Below are 14931 nucleotides of genomic sequence, written 5' to 3'. Positions count from 1 at the left end.
CCATCCAAGGTCGTTCGTCATTTAAGCTAACTTTTGTATGTTTTTGTAATATATGTTGTTACCTTACGCCGTTGTTCTGTTTTCCTTATAACCCTTTAACAGGGCTATAACAATGGCAAAGAAGAATTTACAAACTCACAGAGGACACTCGAATTTAAAATACTCTCAGGGTTCATATAACAAGGATTTAAAAGAACTCACGGCAGAAATCTGAGTTAAACCAGCAAGTGTTCAAAAAACACTGACGATAAAAAAAAAACCCAAAGAAACAAAAATTCACGAAAACCAAATAAGTACACTGACATAAAAGAAAGCAATGAAACGACAGCGGCAGTAAGTAAGGAATATTAATTACAAACTTGGAAAAATAAAACACCGTTTGAGCAAGATAACATTGTTAAAGTAAGTTGAGAATATTTTCATTTTTGTTCTTCTCTCCTTTGCACTGTTCACTTATCAGTTACCCGTCAGTGATAAAAAAAAGAAGAGAAATATGTATTATTCATATTTTTTATTCATGTCGTTAAATAATTGTGTCAGCAAACTTGTTTTTTTTTTTTTTACTTACTAAAACAAACAAAACAAAAAAAAAGGAAATACAGGTTTTCGGTCTTTTTCTTCACTGTCAATGTTTTTTTTCTATAGAAAAAAAGACATTTGCTTTGAAAAAATACTGATACACCGGTTGGAGTTTATCAGCTTGGGAAGGGGGTGTTGCGGTAGAACTAACCTGTGTTACCTCTAAAAAATTCCAGCAAAACCTAACAGCTAGCTGTAGTTCTCCAAGATGTGCTGCTGCCATTGCACACAGAAATCACTATTTTCATTGTTTTCAATGTAGTAGATGTATTGAGACTAAAGCCACCTTCAGGATTGCCAACAACCACCGTAAAAGAGTAATAAAGGACGCAAGAGAGTTGTATGCTCAGTCTATCAAGTCCAAAGTAGCTGAGCAGCAGCTTGTTTCCCACCAGTTTTGGCAAATAACAAACAGGGTCCTGAATAGAAATGTGTGCGCTATCCCAACCATCATTAATGGACCTGAGATAATCTCATCAGCATCGGACAAAGCCAAACTCTTTGCCAAAAACTTTGCAGCTAACTCTACCCTATGTGATCAGGGCTGCCAAACCCCTGTATTTCCTTCTGTGTCTGAAAACACGCTATGTGACATACAAAAATATATGCATGATGTTGTCAAGCTATCCAAAACCTCGATCCCAGTAAAGCAACTGGCCCTGATGGCATTCCTATTATAGTGCTCGAAAAGCTTCAACCTGAACTAGCTCCCATACTTACAAAGCTATTTAAGCATTGTTTTAAGGAGAATTGCTTCCCAACACCCTGGAAAACCTCATCAGTATGTCCCATATTTAAAAATTCAGATGATTGGTCATCTCCCTCTCAATACAGACCAATCAGTCTTCTGTGCGTCATGAGTAAGTTGCTGGAATCTGTGTTAAATAGAGAAGTAGTCAACCACTTCATCAAAAATAACTTCCTCACTGGCATGCAATATGGTTTTCATTCTGTTAGATCTACAACAGATGTGCTAACAGTTATATCTCCTTAGATAGATTAGTGAATCTATCTAAGGAGGCTTCCTTTCTAGACATTCTTGACATATCAAAGGCCTTTGATAGGGTATGGCATAAAGGTCTACTCCACAAAATCTCCAGCTACGGTATAGCTGGAAACATCTTTCCAATTATTAAATCATTTCTCTCTAATAGGTTCATAAGAGTAATGGTTGATGGGCAGAAATCTGAAGCTCACGGAATTAATGCTGGAATCCCTCAGGGATCCATCCTGGGCCCAACTCTCTTTCTGATCTAGATCAATGATCTCCTAAATCACATTCTAAGCTCATTTGTAGACATTTATGCTGACAACACTACCATCTATGGCACACTTCAAAGGCCGTAAACAACCAAGTTCTCTTTGATTCTCTCTCCTCTGATCTTGAGCACGTGGTGCAATGGGGAAAGAGGTGGCTGGTTAATTTTAATGCATCTAAGACCAAACTTCTATCTTTCCATCATTAACGCTCTGATCCTCGTCTGGCATCAATCGAAATGAATAGCTCTCATATTAAGAAGGCGCCATTCTTTGACTCTCATATTAAGAAGGCTCCATTCTTTGACCTTTACTCTTGATCTGAGATGGAACACGTACATCAAATCTGTTGCCAAGGCTGCTGAGAAAATGGCGGGATTGTTCTACCGCTCCAGTAGATATCTCACTACTGATAAAATTCTCTACCTATATAAGAGCCAAGTACGTCCAAGGATGGAGTACTGTTGCCACATTTGGGTAGGAACTGCTAGAAGCAGTTTATCCTGCCTTGACAGAGTTCAAAATAGACTTCGTTGCCTCTTCTCTGCAACCTCTTTCCCACAGAAGAGACATTGCGAGCCTGTCTCTGCTTTATCGTTATTTTCATGGCAAGTGCTCATCTGAGCTCCAATCTATGGTTCCCCCTTGCCAAACTTTCACAAAAAACACTTATCTAGCTGAAACCAATATCAATAATTTTCCCCACTCTTTATCTGTGCCTAAATCTAAACGTAGATTCCATGAACAAAGCTTCTTTCTCAAAACTGCACAAGTATGGAACTCTGTTCCGTTTTCTTGCTTTCCAACTGACTACAATATAGGTGTCTTCAAGTTCAATGTAAACACATTCTTGATGAACTATCCTTTTATGCAATTCAATTTACCAAATTGCCACTATTAACGATTACTACATGTTCTCCTTGACCACTGTACACTCATTAACCCTTATCCTCGAGTGGCTTCTGGACCTTGATGAATGGTGACTCCTTTGAACCCCACCCCCCTAAAAAATAACTTACTCACAGACTATTCTTATACTCAATAAATTCTGGAAGATCAAGCCATAAGGTAGAAATTGATATCCGGTGGATCATCCTAGGTCGTTCGTCAATTAGACGAACGACCCACCTTTTTGTATGCTTTTACAACACGTGTTCTTTCCTTATCCCGGTGTTTTGTTTTCCTTATAATACTTTAACAAGGCTATAACAAAAAGTTATGTTCTAACAAAGGAAGAAAACGAAAGGTGCATACAGATAAGCATGTAAAAATGAAAATAAATGAAATATTTAGAGAATAGAAAGGTTGGCTAACTAAAACATAAACAGAGTTTTATGAATGAAAAATCAAGGAAAACGAAATTTTATAACAAAACATTTTTTTTATCTACAATTTTATTAAAATATAAAAGTTATTTTCAATAAGTCAATGTTCATTTATGCTAACACATATTTCGTTAAAGAAAGTCAAGTGAATCACAAATCAAAATACTGTCAAAATAGTGTAAATAATATGCATATGTAATTAACTAATATACATATGTGAGTATTTGGTAGCGTGGCATTGTGTATGCGTGTGCGTTGGTTGACCTTGTTCTTGTTAGTGCATACACAGGTTGGAATATGAGTCATTGCATCCTTTCTGCCTTACCTTTCTTACAGCCAAAGGTATGGTGGGGAGTTGTAGCGAATATATTCTTGGGATTTCTATTTGATACAGTCTGGCTGGTAAAATTTGGAGAAAAGTGATTTTGTTGAGTTTTACAAGAATTTCCAAGTTCACACTGGTTTATTATTTTCATGTAGACTTGTTACTTTTTGGAGTCTTAAATGATTTTCATTGGTCGAAAATATATTGAGTTAACACGTTTCTGTGAAAACTTATTTGCTTTTGGAAGTGATGAAGAAAGTGAACCTAAATAAAGTAAAGAAAGAAAGAGGGTAAGCTATTCAGTCACCACAAACAGACAACTTTCCTTTTTATAATAGATGGATTAAAATGGCTGACTTGTGTTTACTTTGGTAATTCTTCAAAATTCGAAAGTGAATTTAGAATTTAAACTGTAGAATAGGTAATAATTTCAGGCACGACTCAAGTATTATGAATTCGTGTTCACTTAATTTTCACATGCGCCCCCACTCAAAGAACCCGAATCCTTCTCAAAGCACAGATCATTTTTTTTTTACTTGTAACCTGAAACACCAATTCTGTGAGGGTTGTTTTAATTAGTTGTCATGACAACTTATCATTCCATCGTAACTTGTGGCAAAATAAAAATCGAGGTCAAATAACTTGTTTCACCCCTCCCCCTCCAAAGAATTGGAAAAATTACAGAAAGAAACAACGGGGGGAGGGGAATGTTCTTGTTGTTTGTTAAGTTACTAAAAACAACCTTTACGAAGTTAAATGGAATTCTAAAATTTGCATTCACACTATTTAAAAACATACTTTCTATTCTGCAATACTTTATATATATATATATATATATATATATATATATATATATATATATATATATATATATATATATATATATATATAATCATTCAAACACGGTAGTGTTTGAAAATATGGTAATAACAGTTTTGGTCATTTAGAACTGCTTTAAAGCTTCACCGCTCCGCTCACTCATTTTTCAACCAAATTTCAAACAATTATTACAGTTTATAGATCACGATAGTTACGATGGATTTATTAGTGTTCAAAATCGTAAAAAAACGTAAGGAAGTGAGTGACGTTTTTTATAACTAGTTTCCATGAGCAACCACTTCGCTTAAGCGACTACTGCTGCCATCAATTCACGACTCTCGCGAAAAGAGAAGTAAAAAGTGAAACAGAGAGAATGAAAGAATGAAAGGGAGATAATTAGGGAGACTTTATTGAAAGCAAACGATTACCGTACATTGTTATTACATATGTGTATGTTATGTTTATGGGGGCAAAAATAAGACTGAAATTAAACAAAGAACAAGTGAATTTACAAAGTGAATTTACTGGAAGCCTGGAAAAATCATGGATTACAATAGAAAAATGTCGGCATGAAAAATTATATGGTTAAGCTTAAACATGGAAAAGAAAAGGACAAGATATTCAAGTAAAAAATATAATAAATTTATAACTTAAAATATTTCAGCATTAAGAATTTTTTAAAAATTCAATTTAACATTATATATAAATTCTTAATGCTGCAATATTTTAAGTTATAAATTTATTATATTTTTTACTAGAATATCTTGTCCTTTTCTTTTCCATGTTCAAGCTTAACCATATTAATTTTCATGCTTACATTTTTCTTACTTATTCTACACCCCTAATTGGTGTATCATCCTTATTGAATAAATGAATAAATCTATATATATTAGTATATAGTTTTACATCGTCATTTTCTTTCTTTATTGATATATATATATATATATATATATATATATATATATATATATATATATATATACTCCTATAATTTTATTTTATTTTTTGTGTATTGATATTGATATTAAAAACCTTTTTTTCTATTTATTTAAAAAGTAAATACAACTTTTTATTTTTTTTAATTTTTTTTTTTTTATATGGGTTATGGAATTGCATTGATCTGCAAAAGATCTAACTAATTTGCATATTCTTTTAAACATTTATTTTAATTAATTCTCTGTTAGATTTATTTTGTTTTCTGATGGGATGATCATCTTTAGTTAACTATTACATGTAATTATATCCATGCAAATATTCTGCATGATTTATACTTGCGTGATATTCGCATAAAAAGGTAATAGTAAACACAAACCTCTTTCTATATATATTTATGTATGCGTATATATATTTGTTTAAAAGATCTTGCCTACCAAACTCCTTTGTCAGTTTTTGGTCTACAGACATGAAACTTAATATATAGGATATTTGAATCCATGCAAGACTTTATATTTAAGTTTTAGCGAGGGAAAATCGGTGCAGAAGTGTGAAAATTAAACAATGGAATTTACCAGGTGAATGACGGCATTACAAATATGCATGCATAACATAATAGCTATTGGTTCATGTTTTAATTTTTAGCCTTACAGCAAACATGTCTTCATAGCTCAGGCATTAACGTCAAAGGAAAAGATACATTGTAAGCTAAATGTTTTGGTTTTGATTCTCGGTGGTGGCGCACGAATCATGTTTTTTTTTTAAAGTTTTTAAATAATTACAGTAGAACCCTGGGATACGGTGGCCCTAGGATACATTTTTCCAGGTTACGATTTGGAATACAATGTTTTTTCAGCCCCTGGTTATGGTTTTACTCCACCTTACAGTGTTATTTATAATGTTATTTGATTATATACATGTATATTATATACGGTACTATATTTTGTTACCAATTTTTAATGCTGTATCCTGGTGTTCTACTGTACTATATATATTGGGTATAATATAAAATAATAATAAATACGAAATCTGCTAAGTGTATTTGACGACCGGGAAATGCTGGGCGGCTTGCTAGTACATAATATATATATATATATATATATATATATATATATATATATATATATATATATATATATATATATATAAGAAAAAATTTTCAATATAAGAGCATAATTTTTTAAAAACTTTTATGGAAGGTACCACAAGTTTCAAATCCAATGTAGAGGAACCAGTTTACACTTGAGAAATATTGGACTCTCTTCAACCTCTGAAAAAAAGGAAAAGCTATAAAACAGAGGCTGAAGAGAGTCCAATATTTCTTGACCATAAACTGGTTTTTCCTATATTGGATTTGAAACCGGCAGTATCGATGTTTTTATGATCTGTAAAGTTTTTAAAATAAATAAATATATATATATACACACACAGACATGACAGAAAAGAATAGACACTATGATAAATATTTTTCTCAAGATTAATTTATGCTTATTTATATTTATAGATAAGAATAATGCTGAAATAACTTAGACTATCTCATTAAAATTGCATCTAACAACATTGAAGCATGACACGAACTAAAGGAGTATCAGATTTATAAGTATTTCTGCAAGGATGAATCGTGGGTCAACATGAAGGTGGTCTTAGACCTCATTCAGGTCGCTTTGGGCTCTTTGAAAGAACATTACATCTTGTGAAAAGAAATGTTGAAGAGAGTCCTTGGTGCAAAGCTTCTGACATTGCAACACAAGCTGGTGTCGATCCCAGAACAGCTGTCAGATATCTTCATAAACTGGGCTACTATGGCAGAGTCGTGAGAAGAAAACCTTTTCTTTGTTCTGCTAATATCAAACGCAGAAAAGATTGGGTTTGTGAGATGGTGGAGAGACCTGTGACCTTTTGGACCAATGCCATTTTCTCTGATGAGTCACAATTTGCATTATTTCCTGACAATGGAAGGGTATGGTATGAGGGTTCCCTCAGCAAGAGTTTGACTTATAAAGACTGCAACCAACGGTAAAACATGGTGGTTTCTCAGTTATGGTATGGAGTGCAATTTAGAGTGATGGTTGCTCAGACCTGGTGGAGTTTGAAGGAAACATCAATTCTGCTAAATTTTTTTCAATATTACATGATGGACTCCTACCAATATTCTCAACTGGTAAAATGAACCAAGTTAACTCCCTATTTGTGGAAGACGAAACTCCATGTCACTCTGCTAGGGCGACACAACATTGGTTGGACCAAAATGGGATTAATAAATTTCCATGACCAAGTCAGTCCGCAGATATGAACTCGATTGAAAACCTTTGGGGCATATTAGACTGGAACCTTTGCAAAAAGAAAAGGAAACCATCTACTAAGCCTGAACTTTTAGCATTATTGCATCAAGCATAGCAAGAAATTCCTCAAGATGATATTTTTCAACTGATCAATGCCATGCTTAGAAGGGTCCCAGCACCCAGCATTAAAAACAGCAAAGAGAATGTCAACCAAGTATTAGTTATTTTGTGACCATTTATTTTTGATTTTGTTCTTTAAATTATGTTTATTGAGATAAACTGTTTCTATGAGTGTCCATTTTTTTCTGTCATGTCTGTGTATATATGATGTATAGAAGTGAAACCTGGCCAGTGAGGGTTGAGGTTATGTGTTGCATGAAAAGAAATGATATGAGACTAATATGATGGATGTCTAATGTGAGTCTTAAAGCCAGGCATAAATCTAATGACCTCACAGGAAGATTAAAATCTGGGCAATATAGGGATATGTGTGCAGAACAGGAGGCTTTGTTAGTTTGGTCACATTGAAAAAATGCCTGAGAGTCCTTAGATGTAGAACAATTGAGATAGCAGGGTGAGTTTGCAAGAGAAAGCTAAGTAAAACATAGGAGAGAGTGATAAGGATGGATTTAAGAAAGAGAATGATCAGAGATAAGTTAGTTTGAAAATCAATTTTTAAAAGCTGTTCAATGTATAGGCTCCATTCAGTCTTGACAGACTATGGATACCCACTCAAGGGTGCCTGCACATGAAAGTTTTGTGACAAGAGGTGTGCAATCTCTAACCACAACTCTCCTAAGCCGGCACTGTTTTATTTCCAGTTGCAAGTATATATCAGTTCAGAACGAATGGGAGCATATACAATGCCTAGCATTCTCAAATGGTCACTCATCTGATAATAGCCAGGCTGATTGTTGCTTAACTTCAGCTTCTGGCGAGAACCAGTGTGTCAACGTGATTATGATGAATATGTTCAATGTATGCATGATATAAAACAGACACTAATAATACACTTCTTTTTCACTATTGCCTCTGACAAAATATAGGCGCAATTTTTAAAATATTCATTGAAGGAAGGGGGAGGTTCAACAAGAATATAATTAGTTAGGAGGGTCGAAATTTAGAGCAGAAAGGATGCAATGACTTACATTCCAACCTTCATAAACTTGTGTACATCTATACATGCATTAACAAGAATAAGGTAAACCAACGCACATACATACATAATGCCATGCTGCCAAATACTCACATAAATATATTGATTACATACGCATATTATTCGCACTATAAACATTTTGACTTGTAATTTACTCAACTTTCTTTAACGAGGCACATGTTTGCATAAATGAACATTGAAACCAAAGATGATGATGATGATGATTATGATGATGATTGATTTGTATAGATATTCAAAGTTAGAAAAATTATAGAAATTTTATGTTTTTGTCTTTTTGTGAAATATGAGGCTTTTTTACTAGTCCATAAACTGTTGGACTGCTTATTCATTCCTCTAGAAGGCCATACTATTTAATGTTTAAAAAATCTCAGGTTTCAAATAAAAAAGGCAACTTGTTTTTATTTGACCTTTTTTTCTTCTTTGCTACAACAGTGACAGGTGAGAAAATTAATGCCTCCCTTTGGTTTATGCACACACATGAACCATAATACTTGACTCTTTAGCTTTTAAACTTTGAAATCAGAACTTACTTTTTATTCAAGGCTTAAAGATTAGTTTTGAATTTCAACATACCAAGATAAGCACAAATCAACCATTTTAATTTATTATTAATAAGCACATGGAAATATATGCTTTGTCGGTGTTTGCGCTTACTATTTGTCTGAATATATTATTATGTTGTCCCAAAAGTTCATAAACACCTGTGAAAATTTGAATTTTTATGCAATTTTTAACTGTTTTTTGCGTTTATGTTGTCATAATGATCTTCATTTTTCTATTCTCGATGACAATTGAGAAAATTGAACTGCGAGTTTTGATTCATTACTGCTGGAAGTGAGGTCTTTCAACTAGGAAAGCCACAGAAGAGATTTGGGCTGCCAAAGGTGATGGTACAATTGCATATATCTCAAAGGGGTACAAGTGTTTCGATTCTGGTGACATGAATCTTGAAGATAAGTCTCATTTGAGACGGCCGTTAAAGTTGGATGATGGAGACTTGTAAACCAGGTTAGAGATTGCACCTTCATTGAACACTCAAGAACTAGATGATGTGATTGGAGTTAGCAAATCAACACTTCACCGACACTTGAAGCAATTTGTACACAAAAAGTTGCACCAAGATCCGCACAAACTCACCAAAGCACAAGTCAATAGATGAGTTGAAATTTGCCGTCAGTTACTCAACTATCGATTGGACAAGCGTTTTTGGAAGCACATTGTGACATTGGATGAAAAATGAATCTATCGTGTCTAGCACACTCAAGACAAGCATTGGGTTCAAAAAGGGCAAGAGACACTGGCGGTTCCAAAAACAAGATAGTTTCGACAAGAAAGTAAAGTTGTGCGTTTGGTGAAACTTTGAAGGAATTATACATTTTGAGTTGGTTCTGAATGAGCGTACCATCAGTGTCAAACTTTACTGTAAGCAACTGGAGCAGGTCTATGAAAAGTTGAAGCAAAAGTACCTGGCTCTGATCAACTGAAACCATACTTTGATACAGCAGGACAATGCTAAGCCACACGCTGCCAGGAAGATCAGAGACAAGTTTGAAGAACTGAATAGCATTGTTTGTGCTCCATCAGATTATGGACATTTCCGCTTAATGCAACAGTTTCTGAAGGGCTGCCGATTCAACTCGTTTGATGAAGTTGAGGAAGCGTATTAAGAATTCTTTGATTCGAAGCCAGCTGACTGGTGCTTTGACCAGATCCGAAAACTTGCAGATCAATGGCAGAAAGTCTTCGAAAATGATAATCTTTATTTTGAGGAGTAATTTTCTTTTTTCTTTTTGTTATTACATGGCGAGTAAAATTTCAGTTTTTTTTTGCAAGTGTTAACAAACTTTTGGGACAACCTAATTATAAAAGATTTCTATAAAATAATAAATTTTACCAGTTATTTAATTTTGCATACATAAATTATCATTTCTGATCATCTAAGGAAAAAGAAATAACACCTACCGTTGACTTTTTCCTTATAGAGTGAAGGATTTCTTTCTGAATTCATTTTAGGTGGCAGCATTCTGATTTGTTATTTGCTTTCATGCTTCCTCTCACCACTTGAAATGGTTTCATCTAAGAATAAGGCAATAAGGCGTGTGTTTTGCTAACTAACTTTTGTATGACAGAGTGGAGTACATATATCTATTTATATTTTGGGGCTTTTTTTGATGAAGTGGTTATGTAGTTAGGAAGAAAGTCGTAATGAAGGGCATAATTTTTTAGACTGACTGAAATAGAATATTGAATAAGAATATTGAAATAGAATATTGAATAAGAATATTGAAATAGAATATTGAATAAGAATATTGACAGATTTAAGTATGGAGTTAGCTTTAAAGGCCGAGTTAAATTTTGTTGTATATATCTTCTTTTTTTTTTTTTAATTTTCTTATCAGTTTGTTCAAGTTGGGGATGAGGCATCCTACCAGATGCCAAACATTCATCCACTATCTCACATATTCCAACCGAGAGATCTTTTTAAGATTCTAGCCTTTAAGTGCAATTGTTTGAATTTCTCTTACACTTGGTTCACTGGGTACATTTGCCAGTTAGTTTTTGAAATGCTTTTTCATGATTCTAACTGCTCCTATAATTACTGGAATGATATAGAGCTTCCTAAGATTCCAGTTTCTTTTCATATCATACATATTTTGTTATTTTTCCCCCTTTCAGCTTGTTTAACCCATCATCATTGGCGACACTAACTTCTACTAAAGGTTGCTTCTGTCTTCTTCTTGTCTTCTTCTTGTCTCGTATCACTATCAGATTTTATGGCTCTGTTTTCTAAGTACGTAGCTGCAAGAATTGGACATCCATAGTGGATGGTGTATGACTTATTTCCGACTGTTCTTTCTGGTAAACATGTTCTCAGCACTTTCTGTTGCATTTGATTTTCAACTGTTCCCTTTTAGCTCTGTTTAACCCGACATGATTGGGGACACTAACTGCTTCTTCCTTCTTCTTGTCCTATATATATGTATGTACATGTCACTCTCTGACTGACGTAAATGAACATTTAAAATTAAAAATGTTTAAATTCGATGTTATTTCGCGCGGTTGATGGTGGATTAGGTCTTCGCTAAACCGAGCCAGAGATGTCTTGTGATGCGGGGTTCGAATCGTTCGACTAGTATTAATCGTGACACCCTGCACTGAAGATTCCCGAAAGGATGAAACACTAGTGTCTGTAGGTATTTAATAATTATTATAGTAAAAAAATAATTATATATATATATATATATATATATATATGTATATGTATATGTATGTATATATTTATTCATTATTTTTTAAAAACAGTAATCTACAGACATGCGTGTTTCGGAGTCCTACCCCTCTTCAGCATAGCTTGACTGTTGTTAGGATTCGAACCCCGGACCTTATGTATTTCAGTCCAGCGCCCTAACCCATTATGATATGTTGCCATAGACAATTTACTGTTTAGTTTTTAGCGTTTATCTGTTTATGAAGTTTTTGTTGTTGATTTTTTATTTTTTTAAAAATTATTAATAAATAAAAAAATACGTCCAAATAAAAAATGGGCGACTTTCTAAGAAAAACACTGTATCTCCGAGGTGGAGACGTTAATCTTATATATATATATATATATATATATATATATATATATATATATATATATATGTGTGTGTGTGTGTGTGTGTGTGTGTGTGTGTGTGTGTGTGTGTGTGTGTGTGTTATTTGTTTTTGTTTTTGCGATACATTTTGAATGAATTCAATTATTTACGAAAGTGCATTTTTACGTAAATGCGAGTTGGGAATAATTTTCCCTTTAACCAATTTGGTACCCCCATATGGGGAGCGGCATATATATTGTTTTTAAAATATAATTATCAACTGACACGTATTTCGTTATCTATGACACATCAGAGTTGGCTGAATCTCTCTCTCTATATATATATATATGTGTGTGTGTGTGTGTGTGTGTATATTTTTTACATAAGTTCTTAAAATAGCTGATTTTGAAATTATTCATTTGTTCTTAGTATAAGGTTGATAGGTTAGTAAATATAGATTACTTCTTTTAATTGACAGGCTTGGTATGGTACTATCTATTTAGCCTCAGTTTAATTTTGTTTTGGAAATTCGATTGGAAATTTTCCTTAAATTTGATTGTTATCTATTTATTAGATTACTTTCCATTAATTCTGATCTTGCTAATCGGCATAAGTTGGTTTTCATTTGATAAAACTATGATTTTATGTCATTGTAGATTAAGAAAGAATTAATTACCGAACTTATGTATTAAAATTGTGTTAAATTAAATTCAAATTATTTTATTTTTTATTCTACTTTATTTTATGATTTTTATTTTTAACACTGTAATGTGAATGTGAGCAAATGTGTGATGAATGTTTCTATACTGTTGCTATAATATGTGCCTATGACTATTTAATGATGTGTGAACGTGAGAGCTTTACTTGTGTTTGGAAGATGAAAGGACATAAATTTTAAACCGGTTTGAATTGTTTGTTATAAAACTAACTACACGCACGAAGGAAGGTAGGGGGAATCAGAAATAATAAATTATGTACAAGTTTATTGTACATGCGTAAGGCAAAATGTGTTGGGGTAGGAGGTATATCTAATCGGAAGAATAGATGACATATTGGTCAATCTGCTCCGTTACGTCAACTGATGACGCCTCAACATTTTTCGATAAATCGATGACTTATGGAGGTTTTCGGGTATCCTGATAAGGAATATCGCAGGGGAAATTAGTGCAGACAAATAGTTTTCAAGATATAAATACCTGTATTTTGAAATTTAAGTCACTGGCGGCCATGTTTTAACAGGCGGCATATGAAAGTGGCCAACCCTCTGTTTTTTTAAATTTTTTTTTAGCGCAATTCTGAAAGCCGTTCTTAACATGGGGAGGTTGGGCGGGTTTATTACAAAAGCCGTTCTTAACATGGGGAGGTTGGGGTGTTCATTCAAAAAGCCATTCTTAACATAGGGAGTTTGGGGGTGTTTATTCCGAAAGGCATTTTTTTAAAAATTATTTTTCAACCTTCCCATGTTAAGAATGGCTTCCGGAATAAACAGGTTGGACAACCAGTGTCCATTGACCAAATTTTCTTGAATTTGAATTCTTGAAAGTAATTTTTTGGTGGAATTAGCTAGAAATGACGTTGAATAAACGTTTGCATTTCGTCGACTTAACTTCACAATTCGTCTGCGCATGCTCACTGAACCATTTTATTGAAACAACAAAGATGGCGGCCAATGCAAACTACTAGAAATTACATTGCATAATACAGGTATTTATGTCTCGAAAACTGTTTGTTTGTGCTAATTTCCCCTGTGATATTCGTTTTCAGCATACCCGAAAACCTTTTTCAGATGCCATTTTTTTTTTTTATATCTTTTGGATAGTTTTATTTTTTAATTATTTTTTTGAATGTGGATCAATGAATGTTCCAATACTTCCAATACTTTTATTGTTATTGAAATCGAGGAAAGTTCCCATTTTTCAATCAAATCGATTAATTGCTTATTCTAATTGGAGACCCACCATGGTGCATCAGGAGGAAGCTTCACATGCCTTCACATAGTGACTTACTATGTTTGGTCTACATTGTACTGTAGAGAACCTACTGTTGATTTTATAAAATTATTTTTATATAATAGCTTGAATCAAAGTTTAAAATGCAAAAGTCAAGTATCATGGTTCAGTGGTGATCTAAACAAAAACATTCATTTCAAACGCACTCCTATCTTATCAGAGAACTTACTGTTGATTTTATACGCCAGGCCTTCTACTTGTGCAGTGATAAAACTTCTCAAATGGACTTGTTAGGCTGTAAGACTGTTATCTTTGCTCAAAATTAAAGTGTTTGTTCTTTAATTGGATTTATCGATTTTTCAATACTTATCGGAGGCATTCTAAAATAAAACTTACCTAAGAACACATAAAGTACAATTGTGTGAAATTTTTTAAAAATCGGCCCAGCCATTTCGGAGTACTTAGGGGATGAACACTCACGCACATACGCAGACACACAAATGCTTTTATATATAAGATAGAGATTACATGAATCACTTTAAAGCTCCAGCAAAATGTGTTAATGTCAAAACGTTAATCAATTTGCATAATCACATTGACACACCAATTCCCGTTGGTCACCGAAGTTAAGCAATGTTGAATCTGGTCAGTACTAAGTGGGTGACTATTTGGGACTTTCAGGTGCTGTATGTGTTTTCCACTTATCT

The sequence above is a fragment of the Euprymna scolopes genome, chromosome 8, assembly GCF_053919585.1.
Source record: "Euprymna scolopes isolate OS-2025 chromosome 8, ASM5391958v1, whole genome shotgun sequence".
In the NCBI taxonomy this organism is placed as follows: Eukaryota; Metazoa; Mollusca; class Cephalopoda; order Sepiida; family Sepiolidae; genus Euprymna; species Euprymna scolopes.
This window is presented reverse-complemented; position numbering follows the sequence as displayed.